The 21,588-nt window shown below is 36.8% G+C and overlaps 1 long non-coding RNA gene across 1 annotated transcript in view; it reads right to left on the bottom strand.

Annotated features, from left to right (window-relative positions):
* Positions 1-895: 895 nt before the first annotated feature.
* Positions 896-21,588, bottom strand: part of LOC123381784 — an 89,523-nt gene continuing 68,830 nt past the window's right edge. The window contains exon 3 of the long non-coding RNA XR_006589219.1: positions 896-2,427. This is a non-coding gene — a long non-coding RNA (uncharacterized LOC123381784). The remainder of the gene's footprint in view (positions 2,428-21,588) is intronic.

The raw sequence follows: 21,588 nt of genomic DNA, 5'->3' as shown, positions 1-21,588 counted from the left end.
ATTGTTTCAGTTAAGGGACCTCATACATTTCTGAAATTCCATTTAATACATTCACAATTATAATAACTCAATGGCTAGTGCACATAACATATTAAAAATCTGTGGGTAACTTTTGGGCCAATGTAATTTGTATTCTCTTTAGATTACTTGGTCTAAATCGTAGCTTATAATTTTTAAAGATAGAAGGTTATTTTTGACAATTCAATTTTAAAACTACATTATGTCCATCTTTCACAATAAACACTACATTAGAATAGGGTACACAGTTTACATTTGTAGAAATTGTTTTATAATCAAGTCTCTAATAAAAAAAACTTCTAAGAAATTTGTAAGAAATTAAGATTTTAAAAAACAATTTAATGGACTGTCTATTCAATCTCACATTAATAAACCTAGTGTGTTTTCAAATACACATTATCTATGTTCCTGCACATACCCATTTTGATCATTCTAATTAAATATAATTAAACTGAATTATGTGTATAGCTAGGCACCATCTGCCAATTCCTGATGTTGAGTCACAAATTATTAACAATTCTTGAATAAAATCCAGAGGCAGCTTTATTAGAAAGAGTACTGAAGTCAGCAAAACTAGAATCAGATCCTGACATTGCACTTTCTTCCTAAATGAAAAAGCACAACTGATTAAATCTTTCTGAGTTTTACCTTCTTATTTGAAAATAGTAATAATAATATGAACCCATGCTATTGATGTGAGAAATAAAGTATCTATCATGAAATCTGGATAAGGCATAGTTTAGATCATTTTTATATGAATATATTATTTCATCAAGATATTTGCAAAAAAAAAAAAAACCTAACTACATGTGTTAGACTTTTATTTATGTCTTTAAAAATTTTTAAATATCGGTTATGGGCTGAATTGTATCCCTCCTAAATTCTATGTTGAAGTCCCAGCTCTCAGTATCCTAGAATGTAACCACATTTAGATATAGGACCTTTAAAGAGGTGACTGAATTAAAATGAGACCATTAGAGTGGGGCACTAATCCAATATGGCTGGTGTCCTTAGAAGCAGAGGAAGAGACACTGAGGACAAAAGTGCAAAGCAGGAGGACGATGCGAAAATGTTGCAAGAGGAAGGCCATGTACAAGCTATAGAGAGAAGCCTCAGGAGAAACCAAACTTGTTGGCAATTTGATCTCGGATTTCTAGCTTCCACAATTGTGAAAAACAAACACACTACAGCACAGTTTGTAGTGTTTTGTCATGGCAGCCCTGGAAAACTAAATACAATATCCCTTTTTCCCCCATTTATTTCCATACACTGAAACAAAACAGCAGAGAACAGACATTATGGAACAGAGACATAGTTTTAAGACTATAATACTTGTTAATGTATTTTTAGTTACATAAAAGTGTTATTCCACTGATAAAGCTTCACTTACCAATATTCCCCAAGTCCCTTTGCTCTGTCTTTCCCAGAAAAATCCCTGTGAGTAATTGCTCATTAAGAATGGTGCAAAGGGCAAATCAAGGCATCATTATTACAAGAAGCTCTTGCTTTAGCTGAGCAATGACCTGATGTAAAGTTCAGATGTGCATCTTAGAAAGAATTAATGGGGAGAAAAAAGCTGACAAAAGCAAGCAAACGACTGTATTTTTCTGTTACTCCCACTTGTTTAGAATTACGTGGATGCTTGCAACATACAACAAAGAGTAAAGGGCAGTGCCCTCTTTTGAAATATGTTTGTTCACTGCAATGCTTTTGCAGCATCTGCCTCCACTGTGGCTTTCCTGGGTTTGTTACTTCTTATATCAACTTCTGCTATCTTAGAGTTGCTAGACCTCAAGTTCTAACAGGTTAAAATCATGACTAGGCAAAATCAACCATTGTCTTTCTTACTCCATTCTGCTCTTCCATCAAGTGTAGTGTTTTTCATATGGCCCCATACCACTCATTTTATAATCACTTCAAGGTACCTATTTTGATACATGAGAATAATTTCATTCCATTTTTATTTTAAATTATTCATAGGATCATAAATTTCAGATAATAACACAAAACTATTTCTCTAAAATTCAAAGCTCAAGATCTAAGTTGTTGGCATGAAGTAAATTCTATATTAAGCTTATATACACTCTCAGTTTCTCTTTAACAAATTACAAAGGCTCAAATTCAAGAATGAATCAAGCAATAAGTTTCTTATTCCATATTCCATATCACAAACACACACACGCACACACACATTGCCATTACCACATGAACCTGTTTATTATCATCTTTTAGGGCTTCATTCTCAAATTCTAACACCTCCTTATCTTCCCATGTTACTTTGCTTTAGGTCCCATACAATATGCTTACCGGATGCATCATCATTTATTGTATCTCTGATTCTATATGTTCCAAGCCTGTCAGCTGAATGGTGAACAACTTTTTCCTTCAAATTTGATAATTCTTTAATGCCTAGAACATAACAACAATAGATGGCTTATTTTTCCTAAAAGAAATTTTGCTTATGTGAAAAAAGGGCAATTATTATTAACAAAAATTGATAACTTGAGCTTGTATAAGTATTGCATTCTTCTCTGTGTTAACCTGGCTAAGCTACTGTGAACCTGGCTGAAATGATACTACTTATTATGGTTCCATTGTGATTGTTTAAACTTGGCTCAGCTGAAACTAAATTTTCTGAGAATACCTCCTCTGTTTGATTCTAGGTTAACATTAGTCAAAAAAAAAAAGAAAGAAAAGAAAAGAAAACCAAGAAAGTCATGAGCTTTGGGATGTGTTAAGTGAAACAGCAGGCATTCTACACAGAATGTGTCATTGCTGGAGGCAGAGTGAGATATTCCAGCAGTTTCCAGCTTATCCTTGTTTGTATGTACTACTATGTATTTTTCCCAGTTTTTGGTCACGATGGATGATAGCAACCCAAAGTCCAAATATGTGGCGATGAAATTACAGAAGCTTTCACTATGGCAAGGCAACAATCACCAATAAAAACCAAGTATTGGGTGAACACAAAATTGCTGCAAGAGTGAAAATAATGTCATAATTGAACATAAATAATATAATGAGTTTAATCTGTTACTTTTAATTGCGTTGAATAACTTGGAGAAATAAAATAATAAGCTTAGGCTTTTAATTCTCTACTCAGGTTTTGGCAATGATCCACACTTTGATAACTGCCCTAAAAGAAGCCATTTTCTCCTATAACTACAGGACTTTCTCAAAAATAAACACAAACTCTAATCCTACAGGTCACTGCATTACTCCACAAAATATAGTTACAATTTTGCAGAATCTAATGTTAAACTTAAGGCTTTATTACAAAGAAACCCCTTAAACTTGATATGCATTCATACGGGCAATTTCCAGGAGAGCCAAGGATTTTGAAGACCTGCATCAACTGATCCTCCTTTGACAGTACAAGCAACCCTCTTTCCACATTGGAGGGGGTGAATCTCTCCCTGAATAAAGAACCTGTGATGACATCCACTCTGCATGGGTTGCTGATCCCCCTCATATGTACTACCCCTATCACTTTTCATCGCTTCTAAGCTGGGGAAAAAAGTGACTAGTCTTATGTGGTGATGAAAAGTTAAGCCACCAATGATACTTAAGCAAATTGGAAAATGAATAATATACCTAATGGAATTCAGTATTTGGGTAAGAAGATTTCTGGGCAGAAGCTTGAAAGTGCCAACTGGTTTTAGTAAGGCTATCTATTTATCTGTCTGCCATCTGATATAGAGAAATGAACAAATAAGAAATATAAATTTCTAATAGAATCTAGAGAATACATTTCCATTTAAGGAACTGCTGGGTTTGAAACTTCGTTTTCACATAGGTTTCAAAATAAGAAATAACCTGAAAGAAAAGATCAAATACAGGGCTCTGTCAGTAAAAGATGGTCTGGGGGTTAATATCCCAAGGGTGTGGCTGTAATACTTTATTGTACAACCTCCGGAAGGTCTCACCACTTATGATGGTGCCTCATAAATGCTCTCAGCTAGACACAAAGATTTCTATGAGCATTCTTCTTAGAGCCTCTCTTCTAGAGGGTCTGTAAAAGCCTGTTAAAGTTTTCTCACTTAGCATCTTTACTCTCAGCCCAAGGGAGAGAGAAGCTTGTCTCAAGATTTGTAGGTATGGCTTCTATGTAATGGAGTGGACTGTAACTTGATACACAGAAAGTCTGCAAAGATTTCAAAGACGTTATACAGTTTGAAAAGAAAAGTACAAACATAGTTCAAAATGCAAAGTGATCTTTGAGTCTCCAGTTTCTTGCATGAGGAACCAGGGTAGGAAAGCTAAGGCAATATAAAAAATGGACCATTTTTCATGGTAAATGGAAAAGTTAAGACCCCAGTAGGCAGAACTCAGTTGAGTAAAATGAGGGAATAGAAATAGAGCCTAATCAGTGGAGCAAGAGAAACTGTCAACCCACACCTGGCTGGATTTTAGCACTGCTATGGCCAGGGGCTGTTATGTGCCTCCCATCTTGACATTCGCCTTCTTTTGTTGTTGTTGTTGTTATTTGTGCAGTTCTCCTGAACCTGTTTCACAATTTTATGCTGTGTAAGTGGAGTACAGATAATTTGTCATTTTAATTCATAAGTTTTCAGAATAAGAGAAACTCAAGAAACCACATCTATTTGGTTAAATGATCTCATTTAAAGGAAGATTTATTAAGCCTTAAGATTGAGCCTGGTGCCACAGTAGGGTAAGGCTTTTAGGAGTCTTGGATTTCAGTGTAGTTTTATGTAATAAGAGTATTACTCTTTAGGGGCCACAAGGTCAACCGTGGTTGCCACTTTTCAAAGAAAGTTGGTAGCTTGCAATAACCAATAGAATATGTTAGAACTGGAATTGTGTAATTTCCAATCCTTGTCTTTAAGAGGACTGAGAGCTTCTGTTTCTTCTCCCTTGGAACTCTTGCTTTTGGAAACCCCAATCTTTCATGTAGAAAGTATAACTACTCTGCTGGATAGAAAATTTGTAGAGACCTATGTAAAAAGCTATGTGGAAAGGAGAGGCACTGTGATTACATGATAATGAAAAGAAACTCAACCATTCCAGCATTTCAGTTGAGACTCAAGAAAACTCCAGCACCAGCTGGGGCCTTCATTCAACCTCACAAAAGATGTCAAGTAAAAGAACTGCCAAGGTGAACCCATCAACCAACAGAGCAGATAATAAAATGAATGATGTCTTAATTCACTCAGTTTAAGACCAGTTTATTAATACAACAATATATAACATGTCTTTTTATTTGCTGAGATAATAAACAGAAGCTTCTGTGTTTATATTTTATTTCTGAGGATGCATGAACACTCTTCCCTGACCCTAACTTATCCTACATAAGAGATAACATTTCCCTCATGGTGGTCAAAATTTTCACTATTAAAGTGAAATTCATACATGAATAGTGCCTCTTATCCCCACTTGGTATTCTGAGCCTTTGAGATTCATGAGCCTGGATAAGCTAGTTCATTAGGCTAGAGATTTGCTCGGAGAGCATCACCCTTGGATATTAACGTGTAAAAGGGTAATGCTAGGGTTGTGTGGCTTCTTGAAAATAAAGAGCTTTTATATATTTTTTTCTCCATAAAATCCTATTTTTTTAGCATAAGTTTTATAAGTGTGAAATATTTGGAACATTTCAAAGCTTTTAATTATTCTAGCTTCAAAATTTCCTCCAAATTGTTTGTCACTGCTGCTAAACACTAAAACAGGGATGGCAAATATGTATCATTTTTGTTTCTTTTTTACCTCTATATATAACAGACATTGTTACCTAACCAGGGTATTACTTTCCATTGAGCTCAGACATGACTTTGGAAACTTTCACAATGTAGTTCTCAAAGCAACTACTATTAGTAGATTGGATTCAGCATTATAATATAAAACAAATTTGCCATACTTACAATAAAGGTATTTCCAATGATATCAGAAAAATGAAAATTATGTATATTTCAACAGTATTATATCATACTGCTCTTGAAATTACAGCATATGCAACAGAGTAAAAATTATTAAGAAATAAGAAAAAGAGAATGCTATAGAATCAATACTTAGAGATAATATGATTGTATACTTTGTGCTCCAATATGTTAATTGAGAAAGAATGAAAATAGAAGGCACTATGCAAATAAATCTTTAGATATATAATCATTGAATATCAATAGTTTCCTACATTCCTTTTTTTTTTTTCAACGTTTATTTATTTTTGGGACAGAGAGAGACAGAGCATGAACGGGGGAAGGGCAGAGAGAGAGGGAGACACAGAATCGGAACAGGCTCCAGGCTCTGAGCCATCAGCCCAGAGCCTGACGCGGGGCTCGAACTCACGGACCGCGAGATCGTGACCTGGCTGAAGTCGGATGCTTAACCGACTGCGCCACCCAGGTGCCCCTCCTACATCCCTTTAATAAAAAGAACTATACTAAAATTATTTCAATATCTAAAAACATTAGCAGGAAATGGATAAGAATGAAAGACAAAAAATTTTAAATTTCTTTCTGATACACAGAAGAATAGAAAGAAGTAAAAGCATACAAAATAGCTAGATGGAAAGATATCACAAAAAATAATACTTTCAAATCAATTTGTTAGATGAATGTGATTATAATAAAATAATAATGATAATTATTTTAGGTACCTAAAACATAACCCAAATTATATTCCGGGATAATCAAGAATTCAGAGTATTTTAACAAGGTACATAAATTAAGATAGAGTAATGCAGTCATAATAATGGTCAGGCAGAGAAAAGAGCAGAATAGAAAACCTAAAAAGAAACCCAAGGAAAATGAATATGTCAATTCATATTTGTAGGGAAAGTTTGGATTATTTAATAGATGGTACGGGGATAACCAGTTAAGTTTAAAAAAATAAAGTTATGTTCATACTTGCATTACATATGAAAACAGTGTCACTTGAAATATATGTAAAACAAACAAAGCCCTGTGAAAAGTAGAAAAAAAAAAACATCTTAAAGTGATATCAACATTTTATAAGTAAAAGCAGGGAAAAAAGATTTAGATCTTTTACTTCTGGAGTAAGCACATTTTGTTAAGTCTACTCAGCTCTCAACAACTCTCTTTTCTCTTGGAAGTACCTTTCTGTGCTGGGCTCACAGAGATGGGAACCTAAACACCATATTTAATCATGATATCTTTTATTGTTGTTTTTGTCAGTTTCTAGAATAGTACTTGGCAAATAGGTACGTGATAAATATTTGTTAATTAATGCCTGACTAAGCAGGACCGTGCTTATTATCCCTGTCAGGAATCTGGAAATCCAACTTCGAATATGTAAAGAAAATGATGAAAACACAAGAGGCACTTCAACCTCAGAGGTAAAGACAATGCAGAGAGAAAACTTAGAGCCTAGAGGTTTAATATCCAAAAGTGAAGAAATTACAAAAAATGTAGTGAGTTCATAAAATATTTAACTGTGCATTCAATAAATAACACATTCTCGAACATACTTAAGAAAACAGTGGAAAAACGCATTATATAAAAGCTAAGGACAAAAGAATACAGTAACACTTATTTTTTTAATGCAAATAAAACTTTTTATTTTTTCATTATTTTACTTCATTTTATTTTTTTGAGGTGGGGAGAGGGGCAGAGGAAGAGAGAGAAAGAGAAAAATCCCAAAAATCCCATGCCCGGCCTGGAGCCTGATGCAGGCCCCAATCCCACAACCCTAGGATCATGACCTGGGCCAAAATCAAGAGTCAGATGCTTAACCAAATGAACCACCCCAGGTGCCCCTAAAATCTTTTCTTTTTACATCATTATTAATCTACTAGATAACAGTTCAAAATAGCAATAGTAACTATGTACTTCTGATTATAGAATAAGTGAAATGGGTGACAGCAATTTTATAAATGAGAGGAGGCAGTAATGGGAATAACTGCACTATCAGTGAAATAATAGTGTGAATTGAAAATGGATTTTTAATGGGTCAATTAGTAACTCCAAATTTTAGGTTTATCATCCTGAAACAATACATGGCTCTACCTCACAGTTTTCATAAAACTTCATGTAAGAATGTAATATTTTAAACTGTAAAGTGTGTTGTCAATTTAAATTCTTCTTATTAATTGACATAGTAATACACATAGTTGACTTCCAGATTCATTTTTTAAAAAATTTAATACCTCCTTCACCCATTCTCTGCACGCACCCCCCAACACACACACCCTAATCCTTAATTCTGGAAGTATCAGTCTTTTCTCTGTTCTCTATGAGCTTGTATTTTTTTAAGAGTCCAATATAAGAGAGATCATATGGTATTTATCTTTCTCTGATCTATTTCACTTCTCATAATGACCTTGAGGTCTATCCATGGTATTTCAAATGGCAAGATTTCATTCTTTTTCAGAACTAAATAATATTCCATTTTATACACATGCCAGTTTTCTTTATCCATTTATCTATCAATGGACACTTAGGTTGCTTCCATATCTTGGCTATTATAAATAGCACTGTAATGAACATATGGGTACATATATCTTTTCAAGTTAGTGTTTTCATTTTCTTTAGATAAATACCCAGAAGTGGAATTGATGGAACATATGGTAGTTCTATTTTTAATTTTTTGAGGAATCTCCATACAGTTTTCCATGGTGGCTGAACAAATTTACACTCCCACTAACAGTGCATGAGGATTCCCTTTTCTCCACACCATCACTGACACTTATTGTGTGTCTTTTTGATAATAGCCATCCAAACAGGAGTGAAGTGATATCTCATTGGGGTTTTGATTTTTGATGATTAATGATGTTAAGGATCTTTTCGTGTACCCGCTGGCTATGTATTTTATTTTGAAAAATGTCTATTCGGGTTTTCTTCCCATTTTAAAATCAGATTGGTTTGTTTGCTATTGAGTATTATGAGTTCTTTATATATTTTTGATATTAACCCCTTATGAGATATATGATTTGCAAATATTTTCTCTTATTCAGTATTTGCCTTTTCATTTTGTTGATGGTTTCCAACTGTTTATTTTTATGATTGATAATATATGGGAGGACAGTAAAAATCACTGGGATATTATTCATTCAGAAACAGTCTTTGGTTGATAACTGAAAAAATCACTTATAAATATAAACTTTAATTTTATACACACATAGACACAGATAGACATATATAAGCATATAACTTTAAATTAATTCATTGATTAGGATATATCATTTTTAACATACCAAACCTTTGCATAGAAAAAAAAAATAATGGTCATCATTTAATGTAGGGCTAAGTTCTTTTCTTTAAGACTGATGATTAGAGGTCCATAACTGAAATTATAATACATCACCAATGGCACAGAATTTGGTATCCCTTTATAATATTCTTGTTTTAAGAAGTGTGATAAAAAATAACAGCCACTCTGTAATGCAACTTAACTAATTTTTGTATTCTTTTGTAACTCAGCTGGTCTAAAGGAAGCATTTTGGTTAGTGAAGAGTGGCCCACTAGCCATGAGCGCTCAGTGTTTAGCATAGCAGAAAAGAAGCCCTCCTGTAGTAACTGATAGAATTAGTTAACCTTTTTCCCAGTTAAGTGTGGATCTTTGAGGAGAACTACACACTGTGAAGCTATTTTCTGTTTATGGCCTATCCAATGTACAGGAATGCAGAGTTTTAAATATGTGTAACACTAAATTACTGAATGAATAAACTCAGTAGAGTACAAACAAGAAGCTGCTTTATTACCATTTATTTTAAAATTTTATATTGCAAAAATAATGCGTGCACAAAAAAGGCACAAAACATAATTGCACAATTTCACAAATATTATAAAGTGAAACCCATATAACCGTCACCTGGGTCAAGAAACTGTTAGCACATCTTACCAATCATAATGTCTTCCTTCCCACAAAGGTAACCACTGCCTTGAGTTTCATGATAATCATCTGTTTTCTTTACTTTTACTTTTTTCCAACGTTTTATGACTAGTTTTCTTTTATAAGTTTACTTTTGCTTGTTTTAAACATTTATAAACATGGAATCTGTCCTCCATTTTTTCTTTAACTACATATATGTAAGATATATCCAGATGGTTGCAGATAGTGATACAGTCCTATCTTTTCTTGGTGTTCTCTCTAGAACATACATATACTTAGTATTATCATCCTCATATTGGGGACTATTGTCAAAAAATGAAATCCCCTCCAATATTTGGTTTCATTTGTCTCTTTAAGTGTATTCAAATACATGTAATGAGGCATATTGGTTAAATAAAATAAACTTTAAGATTCTGTGAGTGTGCCAGACATCAAAATCCAGGAACCACAGAGGATTCCCATTAGATTCAACAAAAACTGACTATCAACAAAGCATATCATAGTCAAATTCACAAAATGCTCAGGCAAGGAAAGAATCATGAAAGCAGAAAGGGAAAAAGTCCTTAACCTACAAGGGAAGACAGATCAGGTTTGCAGCAGACCTATCCATAGAAACGTGGCAGGCCAGAAAGGAGTGGCAGGATATATTCAATGTGCTAAATTGGAAAAATATACAGCCAAGAATTCTTTATCCAGCAAGGCTGTCATTCAAAATAGAAGGAGAGATTAAAAGTTTACCAGACAAACAAAAATTAAAGGAGTTTGTGGTCACTGCAACAGCTCTGCAAGAAATTTGAAGGGGGACTCTCTGAGGAGAGAAAAGACAAAAACAAAAAACAAAAAACAAAAAACAAAAAACAAAAGCAACAAAGACTAGAAAGGACCAGAGAATACCGGAACACTAGAAACTCCAACTCTACAAGCAACATAATGGCAATAAATTAATATCTTTCAGTACTCACTCTAAATATCAATGGACTAAATGCTCCAATCAAAAGACATAGGGTAACAGAATTGATAAGAAAACAAGATTCATCTAATATGCTGATTACAAGAGATCAACTTTAGACCTAAAGACAGCTTCAGATTGAAAGTAAGGGGATGGAGAACCATCTATCATGCTAATGGTTGATAAAAGAAAGCCGGAGTAGCCATACTTATATCAGCCAATCTAGACTTTAAAATAATTTAGACTGTGATTTTTGCAGTCCAGAAGTATCCTGGGAAGAAGGCGGCGCTGGAGGACTCTGGGCTCACCGCGCATCCTGCTGATCACTTAGATTCCACCTACACCTGCCTAAATAACCCAGAAAACTGCCAGAAGACTAGCAGAATGGAGTCTCTGATGCCAAGCGCAGACGAGAGGCCCACAGAAGAGGGTAGGAAGGGCGGAGAGGTGGTGAGCGCTACACGGACTGGTGGGAGGGAGCGGGGGCTGAGGGGCAGCCTGCTGGCCAAGCAGAGCCCCCGAGTCTGGCTTGCAAAAGCGGAGGGGCCAGACGGAGTGTGTTCCGACAGCAAGCGGGACTTAACAGCTGGAAGGTTATAAGCTAACAGCTCTGCTCAGAGAACTGGAGGGCTAGAGGACAATGGGAGGGAGAGTTGTTGAGCCCCAGATGACAGAGCTCAGCTTGGCGGGGAACAAAGGCACTCCCCAGCACCATCTCCTTGACCATTCCCCAGCCAAAATCCCAAAGGGAACCAGTTCCTGCCAGGGAACTTGCTTGCACCATACAAACACCCAACGCTGTGCTTCTGCGGATCCATCCCTCCTGCGGGTCTGACTCCCTCCTGGTGCCGCAAGGCCCCTCCTGAAGCGGATCTCCGAAAGAAAAGTAAACTGAGCCTACCCCTCCCGCCCCTGTGCACCTTGCCGATCCACCCCAGTTAATACGCCAGATCCTCAGCACCACAAGCCTGGCGGTGTGCAAGTGGCCCAGACGGGCCACACCACCCCGGAGTGAATCCTGCTCCTAGGAGAGGGGAAGAGAAGGCACACACCAGTCTGACCGTGGCCCCGGCGGTGGGCTGGGGGCAGACATCAAGTCTGACTGCGGCCCTGCCCACCAACTCCAGTTATTAAAGACAGCACAGGGGAAGTGCCCCGCAGTCCCACACCATGTCAGGGACTATCTAAAATGACGAAATGGAAGAATTCCCCTCAGAAAAACGACCAGGAAATAACAACAACTAACAAACTGATAAAAAATGACTTAAACAATATAACAGAAAGTAAATTTAGAATAATAGTCATAAAATTAACTGCTGGGCTTGAAAACAGTATAAAGGACAGCAGAGAATCTCTTGCTACAGAGATCAAGGGACTAAGGAACAGCCAGGAGGAGGTAAAAAATGCTATCAATAATCTGCAAAATAAAATGGAGACAACTACGGCTCGGACTGAAGAGGCAGAAGAGAGAATAGGTGAACTAGAAGATAAAATTATGGAAAAAGAAGAAGCTGAGAAAAACAGAGATAAAAAAAATCCAGGATTATGAGGGGAAAATTAGAGAACTAAGTGATGCACTAAAGAGAAATAATCTACGCACAATTGGTATTCCAGAGGAGGAAGAGAGAGGGAAAGGTGCTGAAGGTGTACTTGAAGAAATCATAGCTGAGAACTTCCCTGAACTGGGGAAGGAAAAAGGCATTGAAATCCAAGAGGCACAGAGAACTCCCTTCAGACGTAACTTGAATTGATCTTCTGCACGACATATCATAGTGAAACTGGCAAAATACAAGGATAAAGAGAAAATTCTGAAAGCAGCTAGGGATAAACGTGCTCTAACATATAAGGGGAGACCTATAAGACTCATGGTTGATCTCTCTACTGAAACGTGGCAGGCCAGAAAGGAATGGCAGGAGATCTTCAATGTGATCAACAGAAAAAATATGCAGCCGAGAATCCTTTATCCAGCAAGTCTGTCATTTAGAATAGAAGGAGAGATAAAGGTCTTCCCAAACAAACAAAAACTGAAGGAATTCGTCATCACTAAACCAGCCCTACAAGAGATCCTAAGGGGGATCCTGTAAAGCAAAGTACCAGAGACATCGCTACAAGCATGAAACCTACAGACATCACAATGACTCTAAACCTGTATCTTTCTATCATAACACTGAATGTAAATGGACTAAATGCACCAACCAAAAGATATAGGGTATCAGAATGGATAAAAAAACAAGACCCATCTATTTGCTGTCTACAAGAGACTCATTTTAGATCTGAGGACACCTTCAGATTGACAGTGAGGAGATGCAGAACTATTTTTCATGGCACTGGAAGTCAAAAGAAAGCTGGAGTAGCCATACTTATATCAGACAAACTAGACTTTAAATTAAAGGCTGTAACAAGAGATGAAGAAGGGCATTATATAATAATCACAGGGTCTATCCATCAGGAAGAGCTAACAATTATAAATGTCTATGCGCCGAATACCAGAGCCCCCAAATATATAAAACAAGTACTCACAAACATAAGCAACCTTACTGATAACAATGTGGTAATTGCAGGGGACTTTAATACCCCACTTACAGAAATGGATAGATCATCTAGACACACAGTCAATAAAGAAACAAGGGCCCTGAATGAGACACTGGATCAGATGGACTTGACAGATATATTTAGAACTCTGCATCCCAAAGCAACAGAATATACTTTCTTCTCGCGTGCACATGGAACATTCTCCAAGATAGATCATATACTGGGTCACAAAACAGCCCTTCATAAGTATACAAGAACTGAAATCATACCATGCATACTTTCAGACCACAATGCTATGAAGCTTGGAATCAGCCACAGAAAAAAGTCTGGAAAACCTCCAAAAGCATGGAGGTTAAAGAACACCCTACTAACGAATGAGTGGGTCAACCGGGCAATTAGAGAAGAAATTAAAAAAATATATGGAAACAAACGAAAATGAAAATACAACAATCCAAACGCTTTGGGACTCAGCGAAGGCAGTCCTGAGAGGAAAATACTTTGCAATCCAGGCCTATCTCAAGAAACAAGAAAAATCCCAAATACAAAATCTAACAGCACACCTAAAGGAACTAGAAGCAGAACAACAATGGCAGCCTAAACCCAGCAGAAGAAGAGAAATACTAAAGATCAGAGCCGAAATAAACAATATAGAATCTAAAAAAACTGTAGAGCAGATCAACAAAACCAAGAGTTGTTTTTTTGAAAAAATAAACAAAATTGACAAACCTCTAGCCAGGCTTCTCAAAAAGAAAAGGGAGATGACCCAAATAGATAAAATCATGAATGAAAATGGAATTATGACAACCAATCCCTCAGAGATACAAGCAATTATCAGGGAATACTATGAAAAATTATATGCCAACAAACTGGGCAACCTGGAAGAAATGGACAAATTCCTAAACACCTACACGCTTCCAAAACTCAATCAGGAGGAAATAGAAAGCTTGAACAGACCCATAACCAGCGAAGAAATTGAATCGGTTATCAAAACTCTCCCAACAAATAAGAGTCCAGGACCAGATGGCTTCCCAGGTGAGTTCTACCAGACGTTTAAAGCAGAGATAATACCTATCCTTCTCAAGCTATTCCAAGAAATAGAAAGGGAAGGAAAACTTCCAGACTCATTCTAGGAAGCCAGTATTACTTTGATTTCTAAACCAGACAGAGACCCAGTAAAAAAAGAGAACTACAGGCCAATATCCCTGATGAATATGGATGCAAAAATTCTCAATAAGATACTAGCAAATCGAATTCAACGGCATATAAAAAGAATTATTCACCATGATCAAGTGGGATTCATTCCTGGGATGCAGGGCTGGTTCAACATTCAATCAATCAATGTGATACATCACATTAATAAAAGAAAAGATAAGAACCATATGATCCTGTCAATCGATGCAGAAAAGGCCTTTGACAAAATCCAGCAACTTTCTTAATAAAAACCCTCGAGAAAGTTGGGATAGAAGGACCATACTTAAACATCATAAAAGCCATTTATGAAAAGCTCACAGCTAACATCATCCTCAATGGTGAAAAACTGAGAGCTTTTTCCCTGAAATCAGGAACACGACAGGGATGTCTACTCTCACTGCTGTTATTTAACATAGTGTTGGAAGTTCTAGCATCAGCAATCAGACAACAAAAGGAAATCAAAGGCATCAAAATTGGCAAAGATGAAGTCAAGCTTTCGCTTTTTGCAGATGACATCATAGTATACATGGAAAATCCGATAGACTACACCAGAAGTCTACCAGAACTGATACAGGAATTTAGCAAAGTTGCAGGATACAAAATCAATGTACAGAAATCAGTTGCATTCTTATACACTAATAATGAAGCAACAGAAAGACAAATAAAGAAACTGATCCCATTCACAATTGCACCAAGAAGCATAAAGTACCTAGTAATAAATCTAACCAAAGTGTACAAGATCTCTATGCTGAAAACTATAGAAAGCTTATGAAGGAAATTGAAGAAGATATAAAGATATGGAAAAACATTCCATGCTCATGGGTTGGAAGAATAATAATTGTCAAAATGTCAATACTACCCAAAGCTATCTACACATTCAATGCAATCCCAATCAAAATTGCACCAGCATTCTTCTGGAAGCTAGAACAAGCAATCCTAAAATTCATATGGAACCACAAAAGGCCCCGAATAGCCAAAGGAATTTTGAAGAAGAAGACCAAAGCAGGAGGCATCACAATCCCAGACTTTAGCCTCTACTACAAAGCTGTCATCATCAAGACAGAATGGTATTGGCACAAAAACAGACACATAGACCAATGGAATAGAATAGAAACCCCAGAACTAGACCCACAAACGTATGGCCAACTCATCTTTGACAAAGCAGGAAAGAACATCCAATGGAAAAAAGACAGCCTCTTTAACAAATGGTGCTGGGAGAACTGGACAGCAACATGCAGAAGGTTGAAACTAGACCACTTTCTCACACCATTCACAAAAATAAACTCAAAATGGATAAAGGACCTGAATGTGAGACAGGAAACCATCAAAACCCTAGAGGAGAAAGCAGGAAAAGACCTCTCTGACCTCAGCTGTAGCAATTTCTTACTCGACACATCCCCAAAGGCAAGGGAATTAAAAGCAAAAGTGAATTACTGGCACCTTATGAAGATAAAAAGCTTCTGCACAGCAAAGGAAACAACCAACAAAACTAAAAGGCAACCAACGGAATGGGAAAAGATATTTGCAAATGACATATCGGACAAAGGGCTCGTATCCAAAATCTATAAAGAGCTCACCAAACTCCACACCCGAAAAACAAATAACCCAGTGAAGAAATGGGCAGAAAACATGAATAGACACTTCTCTAAAGAAGACATCCGGATGGCCAACAGGCACATGAAAAGATGTTCAGCGTCGCTCCTTATCAGGGAAATACAAATCAAAACCACACTCAGGTATCACCTCACACCAGTCAGAGTGGCCAAAATGAACAAATCAGGAGACTATAGATGCTGGTGAGGATGTGGAGAAACGGGAACCCTCTTGCATCGTTGGTGGGAATGCAAATTGGTGCAGCCGCTCTGGAAAGTAGTGTGGAGGTTCCTCAGAAAATTAAAAATAGACCTACCCTATGACCCAGCAATAGCACTGCTAGGAATTTATCCAAGGGATACAGGAGTACTGATGCATAGGGGCACTTGTACCCCAATGTTCATAGCAGCACTCTCAACAATAGCCAAATTATGGAAAGAGCCTAAATGTCCATCAACTGATGAATGGATAAAGAAATTGTGGTTTATATACACAATGGAGTACTACATGGCAATGAGAAAGAATGAAATATGGCCCTTTGTAGCAACGTGGATGGAACTGGAGAGTGTGATGCTAAGTGAAATAAGCCATACAGAGAAAGACAGATACCATATGGTTTCACTCTTATGTGGATCCTGAGAAACTTAACAGAAAACCATGGGGGAGGTGAAGGAAAAAAAAAAGAGGTTAGAATGTAAGAGAGCCAAAGCATAAGAGACTGTTAAAAACTGAGAACAAACTGAGGGTTGATGGCGGGTGGGGGGGAGGGGAGGGTGGGTGATGGGTATTGAGGAGGACACCTTTTCGGATGAGCACTGGGTGTTGTATGGAAACCAATTTGACAATAAACTTCATATATTGAAATAGAAACATAAAGGAAAAGAAATAAAAAGAAAAAAATAAAAAAAAATAAAGACTGTAAGAAGAGATGAATAAGGCCATTATATCATAATTAAGGTGTCTATCTACCAAGAACGTCTAATAATTGTAAAAATTTATGCTCCAAATGTGGAACACCCAAATGTATAAATCAATTAATCACAAACATAAAGAAACTCATTGATAATAATACCATAATAGGAGGAGACTTCAATACCCATTCACAGCAATGGACAGATAATCTAAACAGGAAATCAAGAAGGAAGCTAGACTTTCAATGACACACTGGACCAGATGGACTTAACAGATATACTCAGAACATTTCATCCTAAAGCAGTGGAATATACATTCTTCTCCAGTGCACATGGAACATTCTCCAGAATAGATCATATACTGGGACAAATCAGCTCTCAACAAGTACAAAAAGATCGAGATCATATGGTGCATATTTTCAGACCACAACGCTATGAAACTCGAAATCAACCACAAGAAAAAATTTGGAAAGATAACAAATACTTGGAGACTAAAGAACATGTTACTAAAGAATGAATGGGCTAACCAAGAAGTTAAAGAGGAAATTAAAAAGCACATGGAAGCCATTGAAAATGATAACACCACAGCCCCAAACCTCTTGCACGCAGCAAAAGCAGTCATAAGAGAAAAGTATATAGCAATCCAGGCCTTCCTAAAGAAGGAAGAAAGGTCTCAGATACACAACCTAACCTTACACTTTAAAGAGATGGGAAAAAAAAACATCAAATAAAATCCCAAACCAGCAAAAGACAGGAAATAATAAAGATTAGAGCAGAAATAAATGGTATTGAATTAAAAAAAAAACAAAACAGTAAAATAGATCAATGAAACCAGAAGCTGGTTCTTTGAAAGAATTAACAAAATTGATAAACCACTAGCCACTTTGATCAAAAGGAAAGAGGAAAGGACCCAAACAAATAAAATCAATAGTGAAAGCAGAGAGATCACAACCAACACAGCAGTAATAAAAACAACAATAAGAGAATATTATGAACAATTATATGCCAATAAAGTGGGCAATCTGGAAGAAATGGACAAATTCCTAGAAACATATGAACTAGCAAAACTGAAGCAGGAAGAAATAGAAAATTTGAACAGACCCATAATCATTAAGGAAATTGAATTAGTAATCAGAAGTCTCCCAAAAAATAAGAATCCAGGTCGAGATGGCTTTCCAGGGGAATTCTACCAAACATTTAAGGAAGAGTTAACCCCTATTCTCTTGAAGCTATTCCAAAAAAATAGAAATGGAAGGAAAACTTCCAAACTCTTTATATGAAGCCAGTATTACCTTCATTCCAAAACCAGACAAAAACCCCACTGAAAAGGAGAACTATAGACCAATTTCCCTGATGAACATGGATGCAAAAATCCTAAACAAGATATTAGTCAACCGGGTCCAACACTACATTAAAAAAGTTATTCACCACGACAAAGTGGGATTTATACCTGGGGTGCAGGGCTGCTTCAATATCTGCAAAATAATCAATGTGATTCATCACATCAATAAAAGGAAGGACAAGAACCACATAATCCTCTCAATAGATTCAGAGAAAGCATTTGACAAATTACAGCATCCTTTCTTGATAAAAACCCTCAAGAAAGTAGGGACAGAAGAATCATATCCTGAGATCATAAAGGCCATATATGAAAGACCCAATGCTACTATCATCCTCAAGGGGGAAAAACTGAGAGCTTTCCCCCTAAGGTCAGGAACAAGACAGGGATGTTCACTCTCACCACTGTTATTCAACATAGTATTGGAAGTCTTAGCTTCAGCAATCGGACAACACAAAGAAATAAAAGGTGTACAAATAGGCCAGGAGGAGGTCAAACTTACAATCTTCACAGATGACATGGTACTGTATATGGAAAACTCAAAAGATTCTACCAAAAAACTGCTGGAACTGATCCATGAATTCAGCAAACTTGCAAGATATAAAATCAATGCACAGAAATCGGTTGCATTCCTAGACACCAATAATGAAGCAACAGAAAGAGAAATCAAGGAATGAATTCCATTTATAATTACACCAAAACCCATAAAATACCTAGGAATAAATCTAACCAAAGAGGTGAAAAATCTATACACTGAAAACTATAGAAAGCTTATGAAAGAAATTGAAGAAGACACAGAAAAATGGAAAAATATTCCATGCTCCTGGGTAAGAACAACAAATATTGTTAAGAATGTCAATGCTGCCTAAAGCAATCTACATATTAAATGCAATTCCTATCAAAATAACACCAGCATTCTTCACTGAGCTAGAACAAACAATCCTAAAATTTGTATGGAACCAGAAAAGACCCCGAATAGCCAAAGCAATCTTGAAATAGAAAACTGAAGCAGGAGGCATCACAATCCTGGACTTCAAGCAGTATTACAAAGCTTTAATCATCAAGACAGTATGGTACTGGCACAAAAACAGACACTCAGGTCAGTGGAAGGGAATAGAGAACCCAGAAATGGACCCACAAACGTATAGCCAACTAATCTTTGAGAAAGCAGGAAAGAATATCTGATGGAATAAAGACAGTCTCTTCAGCAAGTGGTGCTGGAAAAACTGGACAGTGACATGCAGAAGAATGAACCTGGACCACTTTCTTACACCATACACAAAAATAAACTCAAAATGGATGAAAGACCCCAATGTAAGACAGGAAGCCATCAAAATCCTCGAGGAGAAAGCAGACAAAAACCTCTTTGACCTTGGCTGCAGCAACTTCTTACTCAGCATGTCTCTGGAGGCAAGGGAAACAAAAGCAAAAATGGACTATTGGGACCTCATCAAAATAAAAAGCTTCTGCACAGTGAAAGAAACAATCAGCAAAACTAAAAGGCAACTTACAGAATGGTAAAATATATTTGCAAATGACATATCAGATAAAGGGTTAGTATCCAAAATCTACAAAGAACTTATCAAACTCAACACCCAAAAATACAAATAATCCAGTGAAGAAATGGGCAAAAGACATGAATAGACACTTCTCCAAAGAAGACATCCAGATGGCCAAGCAACACATGAAAAAATTCTCCACATCACTCATCAGGGAAATACAAATCAAAACCACAATGAGATACCACCTCATACCTGTCAGAATGGCTAACATTAACAACTCAGGCAACAACAGATGTTGGTGGGGATGCAGAGAAAGAGGATCTCTTTTGCACTGCTGGTGGGAATGCAAACTGATGCAGCCACTTGGAAGACAGTATGGAAGTTCCTCAAAAAATTAAAAATAGAACTATCGTATGACCCAGCAATTGCACCATTAGATGTTTATCCAAGGGATATAGGTATGTTGTTTTGAAGGGGCACAGGTACCCCAGTGTTTATAGCAGCACTATAAACAATAGTCAAAGTGTGGAAAGAGCCAAAATTCCCATCGATGGATGAATAGATAAAGAAGATGTGGTATATATATATACAATGGAGTATTACTCGGCAATTAAAAAGAATGAAATCTTGCCATTTGCAAATATGTGGATGGAACTATAGGGTATTATGCTAAGTGAAGTTAGTCAGTCAGAGAAAGACAATATATGACTTCACTCACCTGAGGACTTTAAGATACAAAACAGATAAATATAAGGGAAGGGAAGCAAAAATATAAAAACAGGGACGGGGAAAACATAAGAGACTCTTAAATATGGAGAACAAACAGAGGGTTACTGGAGGGGTTGTGGGAGGGGGGATGGGCTAAATGGGAAATCATTGCTGTATGCTAAGTTGGATATAAATTTAAAAACATAAATAAAAAGAAGATTCTGTGAGTGTGCTTACCTTCTCATATCAATTGTTTTTTTTTATTTTATATATGAAATTTATTGTCAAATTGGTTTCCATACAACACCCAGTGCTCATCCCAAAAGGTGCCCTCTTCAATACCCATCACCCACCCTCTCCTCCCTCCCACCCCCCATCAACCCTCAGTTTTTTCTTAGTTTTTAACAGCTCTTATGCTTTGGCTCTCTCCCACTCTAACCTCTTTTTTTTTTTCTTCCCCTCCCCCATGGGTTCCTGTTAAGTTTCTCAGGATCCACATAAGAGTGAAACCATATGGTATCTGTCTTTCTCTGTATGGCTTATTTCACTTAGCATCACACTCTCCAGGTCCATCCACGTTGCTACAAAGGGCCATATTTCGTTCTTTCTCATTGCCATGTAGTACTCCATTGTGTATATAAACCACAATTTCTTTATCCATTCATCAGTTGATGGACATTTAGGCTCTTTCCATAATTTGGCTATTGTTGAGAGTGCTGCTATGAACATTGGGGTACAAGTGCCCCTATGAATCAGTACTCCTGTATCCCTTGGATAAATTCCTAGCAGTGCTATTGCTGGGTCATAGGGTAGGTCTATTTTTAATTTTCTGAGGAACCTCCACACTACTTTCCAGAGCGGCTGCACCAATTTGCATTCCCACCAACGATGCAAGAGGGTTCCCGTTTCTCCACATCCTCACCAGCATCTATAGTCTCCTGATTTGTTCATTTTGGCCACTCTGACTGGCGTGAGGTGATACCTGAGTGTGGTTTTGATTTGTATTTCCCTGATAAGGAGCGACGCTGAACATCTTTTCAT

This window comes from Felis catus, chromosome D4 (genome assembly GCF_018350175.1).
Source record: "Felis catus isolate Fca126 chromosome D4, F.catus_Fca126_mat1.0, whole genome shotgun sequence".
NCBI lineage: Eukaryota > Metazoa > Chordata > Mammalia > Carnivora > Felidae > Felis > Felis catus.
This window is presented reverse-complemented; position numbering and strand designations above follow the sequence as displayed.